The 5,885-nt window shown below is 37.1% G+C and overlaps 1 long non-coding RNA gene across 1 annotated transcript; it reads left to right on the forward strand.

Annotated features, from left to right (window-relative positions):
• The first annotated feature begins 1,146 nt into the window (after positions 1–1,146).
• LOC137990705 (uncharacterized) lies at positions 1,147–5,351 on the forward strand. The gene is made up of 3 exons (XR_011121546.1): positions 1,147–1,450; positions 1,886–1,933; positions 5,239–5,351. It is a non-coding gene; the product is annotated as an uncharacterized lncRNA (long non-coding RNA).
• The last annotated feature ends 534 nt before the right edge of the window (positions 5,352–5,885 follow it).

Consider the following 5,885-nt stretch of genomic DNA (forward strand, 5'->3'; position numbering starts at 1 on the left):
GCAGCTCGGTTTTTATCGTGTAATTTCAAGTCGAAGTGCAATTTTAAAGCCCGCGAAGTCGGCTGACCGATGATTTCCGTTTGCCAAAACGTATTAATTAAACAAGCTTTTGAAACCTCTAAATTATAACTACAGCCCAGTGCATTAACTTTTCCCTGCTTTTTTCAGATGCTAAGGTAACTGATAGAATTGTTGCCGTCTATGGATACACACAATCTTTTACTTCTGAAATACGGCCACGCTGGTTACCCGCGTGCCTAGGTGACGTTCTTTCCCGTCGCAGTTTATGTACTTAGGTTCTCTGTCTATTTCCTTTATTTACGTTTAGTTGCCGACAGTATTTGCGAACTTAATTCATGTGAAACTGCAATGACTTTTTGGCAGTAAATGTTAAACTTTTTGAAGCCTACATAAATAGCTGTTCATAGTTGGGCCCCAGGGGAGGGGTGAGCGGAAGAAAGCGATTTCACAACGAAAGATAAACTGCCACCACATTTCATTGGTTGACTGTCAACTAGTTTGGTATTTGTCATGAACTACATTAATGCCAGAGAATTGGAAGATTTATTGGCTATGTAATCGTTTTCTAATTAGTCAAGTACAGGAAAGCAAATCTAAAATGGGTGTTTAAAGTAAGGAAAAAATGTGATCTATATAAGTTAACAAATGAAAAAATGTTTTGTGTTTTATGGGGCTAAAGGATGCTGTAGATAGGGTTTGGGGGGTACAGACATTAACTGAAAAATGACTGAGGCAGGGGCTTCTGTTCCTCAACCCCATCATGGTAAATAAATAATAGGGAAAGCGGGGTGAAGTGTTTTGTTTGATATAATGCAAGCTCTATGAAAGTGATCTCGATAATTCTAGGCCATGTCACACATATTGATATTGTACACTTGTCACTTGATTTTAGGAAATTCCTGTGTCATGGATGAGGATCTAGAAGTAACAAATATATTTTACAAAGATAACTTGCATTCATTTAGTAAAAAATCTCTTGCTGATTTCCTTTGGAAAAGAGGCTTCTTGGCCAGTCAGTGTAAAGTTCTAGAAGGTAATATTTTGTTTTTTAATGTTATGTTGAAGTCCACACCTACAACCACTTGTTGTTGTATCCAATTAGCTTTCTTTTTTTTTTTTTTTTGCCAATGTTGAATAATTTGTGGCAACTCAAATGTTTCTCTTGTGTTTTATCCAAAATATTTAACCCTCAGAATACTCTACTCTCTTGTACAGGAAGAATTATAGCAATTCAACATTGATTTATTTCATTAATGGGCCATAGTGTTGTTTCATGATTAATGGGTGTCTACAGAAGTTTCTTTTTATTTCGAAAGACAACAATGTTGATGGCAAGATGTTTCTAAAACTGACAAGACCAGATCTGAAGGAACTGTTCCCAGAGGACTTCCCAACTCGGAAACACTTATGGGATTTTATCATCAGTGCAGTGAGTTTGTTAGTGATGATATCCAGTCATGAATTTCATTGTTTTCCAGTCATCATTTTCATTGTTTTCCAGTGAGCAAAGCAGACCTTAGTTACATGAAAATTTGCAGCATACCTGAACCAGTACTGTATTATTTGGTGACTTGCCTATTTAATAGACCTTTTCGCATTCCAATAAACAAGGGTGCTGAGTCGAGGTCAGGGTGGGCAAAAATACGGCAAATGTATGAAAATGTCCACCCCAACCTCGCTCTGGTGCTATTGTTCAAACACACTGAAGTGGAATGTAGGAAAGGTCTATTACATTGTAAAGTTATTATTTAAGTGGTTGTCTGTTTTTCCTTTGGACCTGAGAGGGGAGACACATAACAAATGATCAACAACTTGTTAGCTGAGTCTGTCTTTCCCCTTTTTCTAATAATGATTTCCTTTTCAGAAGTCTTCAAGCAATCAAGGCAAGGATGATGTTTTAGACACTGATGAGGTAAAGGTAGTGAAAAACTTTGGTTGCAAGTTTCTAGCAATAAGGATAAAGCCAATGCCTATTTTCATTTTGATAGACATGTGCATTCAGTTAAGTACCAATAACATACTAACATGGGGATATATGCACAAGCAATACCAATGTCTCCTTTTTTCTCCCTTTCTTTCTTTCCAGGTTTTTGGAACTCCGTCTGCCTGTTCTACCCCTGCAACATTGAGTCCAAGCAGTTCTTTTGATGATGAGATGGCTTCACTCCAATACAGCCCAGCACCAGTACCTAAACTCAAGAGGACAAAGCCAAGGGAGTTTCCAGTATTGGCCAAAAAGGCGAAGTGTAGTCTCTTGGGAGAAAACTTCAAGTTACCAATTTCTTCAAAAATAAAACAGTGTGTTAAAGATAACATCCCACTAGATGACACCAACAGAAGGCAGCTCATCAGGGATTGTGTCACTTGTCTTGAGGCTCATGTAGATGGCAAGCAACTGACCTCTGAACATTTTACAGAGGTTGCAAAGCAGCTGTGCAAAAGTGTACCACTTTTGCGCGATGAGAAGCCCATTCACTGGCCAGATGATATAGAGTTTCAATACTGGGTAATTTGGATTATTATTTTCTTGAGAACTACTTTACTTGAAATTTTTAGGTTGTGTTGGAGGAAAATGCAAAATAGTATAGGGTTGTAAGATTATGGCTCAGTTCTGTATACTTTTATCGGCCTTTCTTCTTTTTCAATGGATGTTTGATGATCCTTTCAATGATTGTCATTATTTGTATGTTACCATCTTTGTGGTTGGGATTCAAGAGTTAAACAAATGATAATGTTTAGTGGTCTAGATAAACAAGAGTAATTTATTTTTATTTTTATTTTTTTTCACTATAATTGTAGGCCTCCACTAAAGCTCTGTTGCGGAAAAGGTTCTCAAATGTAAAAAGTTGGCAGAAAAAGGAATCGAGCAAAGAGGCGAAATCAGATGCCAGTGATGTGAGTGAAGACCAGAGCGAAAGTGATGTGCAGAAACACGACAAAGAACTACGAAAAGAGCTATGCCAAAAGGCTGTAAACTGGAAAGCAGTGGCACAGTTACAAGCTCTCACATTCTCTAAAAGATGGCACGTAATTTCTAAAATTACTGGATTGAAGGCTGTCGAGAAGGTGCTTGACCAGTTCCCTTTTTTTGAACATGAGAGAGTGGTGAGTAGTTACAGTCTGAGTTGTCCCTATTATGCCCAGCAGTAACAATCAGCACCATATGCACAACTGCAGTGCAGGAATTACATGTACATTAGCACTGCTGTTATATCCAGAGCATTAAAGGTTGTTGATGTATTTGGGGGGAGATATTATTTGTTCCAAGACTTAACCACCTTAACAGCTGTGTACATCTGGATGCAGCAAGGAAGGAAGAAATTAACTGGTTAACATGCATTCATTCTCCAAAAAGATTAATTTTGTGATTTAGCATTGGAAAAGGGTAAAGGAACTCAGGAGTCATTACCATTTCAGTTATACATGTAGGAAAGGTATCTCAACACTTGAGAAGCTTGAGAAGCATTGGCGTCACCTCAGACAGCTTAAGTTAGTGATAAATTGTTTGCAAATGCTTAAATTTTCTTATATGTCTTGTTTGACTTAATAGTTGTTACATGAATTGGAGCTGCACATTTCTAAACTGAAGAAAAGAAAGTACACCGTTGAAACATTGATTGACAGTTGGGTAAAACTGTCTACATGCTTTTTAGATGACAAGGATAAGACTGGTGAGTTCCCATCTTTTGTGTGAATGATTATAATGCCCGCACTTACGGTAACAAAGAGCGAAATTACTGCCAGAAAGATTTGAACAACTTCGCTAATTTCTATGAAACCCAATTTCTTCAATTAAATGTAAACAATCTTAGCAAAGCCGAGCGACTACTCTTAATACAATCTTACTTTTTAATTCAATACTTCTTTACGCTTAACTGACCACACGCGCAAAGCACTGTCCTTTTCTTTCATACAATGTTCCGAAGCCTTCTTTCCCTTGCCTTCTTTCTTTTGCTCCACGAAAACCAACTGTAACCTTGATAGAAGAATCTCACACGAACGGGGGAAAAATCCCTTCACTTGTCACACAATATCACTTGGAAAGTCACCGACAGGGAACAAAGTCCCAAATCGCAACAACAGCTTCAACTCGAACTACTACAACTCTTACTAAAGAACCGTTTAGTGCCCTTGACAAGCACTAATTTGGAAATGTTACTTTCACAATCATGTAACTCTTATTTATGGACATCTTTCTTTAACTCACAATTATGTTGGACGTACAGGTCAAACTTTCAAAAAACATTGTCTGGCCGGGCTCTTCCTTGTTTTTTTTTTAATTTCCTTGATCTCGACTGGTGTAATCAGCATACACGTACCCCAGACAAAACGTGGCTCTTTTCATTCATTGAATTGTTTGTACTGTTTGAAAAAAGTGAAAAAAGGTCTTTATTTCCTCCATTTATAACTAACAAAGACCTGACCTTTTTCCAAAACAAATGACACATGGTAGAGAACTTAAGAGTCTTTGTGTAAACTAACATGAGGAACTAACATTGCATGTAGGTCACATCCAAAAGCCAGGAAAGTATTTGAGACAAAGGGGATAAAACAACCTAAAACTAAGTGCATAATACCCTGCACGCTATGCTACAAAATCCTGAATACAATTTCACCTTTCAGCTGGATCAAGGGCATCATTTTTAAGTTCCCTGAAACATATCCATGGACCATTTGGGGTAACAGAACCATTTCTTCTCTCATTGAAAGTAAGTGCTGTTTTTGAAAATGGAGTCTTATATAAATATAGCTCTAATAGCATGATCTTCATTAATTTTGGATTGATTGTGCAGGTAGTCTACATGAGCCATTATATCAATATCGTTGAAAATAAAATTAACCATAATGGATGAAATATTGCTGTGCTTTAAATTTATGTTTGGTTTTAAATGTTTCAAACCAGTTCGGATATAATATTTATAATTTGTCACATACATTGTCATGTGAAACAAAGGGAATTAAAATCAAGCGGATTTGAAACCTTTTATTTATAAACCAAAATTAAATTCAAACCACAGCATAAACATTTGAACACATTACTCATCCAAAGGTACCAGTATTACCCAGAGTTAATAACATGTATTTAATAAAATCAAACTTTCTATAGCTGTTAATGCTGAATAATCACACATCGAATAATGATCAAAGTGTTGGCACAATTACTCACACACAAAGCTTTATTTTCACTCAGTAATGAGAGTTTCATCTTTTTTCCAGGACGGTCAAAAAATGGAACACTTTTTACATTCAGATGTGCCATCAAACTTCCCTTACCTAGTACTGGCTGAGAATGGTGAAAGCAGTGGAGAAAATACTCAGATTTTTATTGTGCTCTGTGAATGTCAGCCAATCCTTGATTACTCTATGTTTGCATCATCTTTGGTTTCATATTTGGCTGTCTACTATGCCTTCAACTTGGAATATGGGGATAACTGGAAAAACATTTTCAAGTTCCTGGAAGAGCATGTTTTGGGCATTACTCCAAAGAGAAAGAGTTATCAATTAAAACAAATTGAGAACAAGCTCTTAAGAAAACTAAAGGCATGCAGCAACACAGATTAAAGACAAAGAACATTTATTGAGTTGTTGTTGACAAAAGCTGCAATACTCGTCACAAATCGTTGAAACAGACACCGTTTCTCTCGAATTTTCTAGAAAAATCCTGAGATTTCTACTTCACACTGTTTTCCCACCTGAAATGTGCCTTCTCCCTCCCCAATGTTGAGCCACGCGTGTTTTGAAGCACTCAGACCACCGTGATACCCAAATCAACATTGGGGATGGGGAAACAGACACAAGTGTTTCAAGATTTTTGACGAGTATTGTCTTTGCGTTCGAAGGGCGTGGACGGGTAACGTTAACGT

The sequence above is a fragment of the Montipora foliosa genome, chromosome 2, assembly GCF_036669935.1.
Source record: "Montipora foliosa isolate CH-2021 chromosome 2, ASM3666993v2, whole genome shotgun sequence".
NCBI classification, from domain to species: domain Eukaryota; kingdom Metazoa; phylum Cnidaria; class Anthozoa; order Scleractinia; family Acroporidae; genus Montipora; species Montipora foliosa.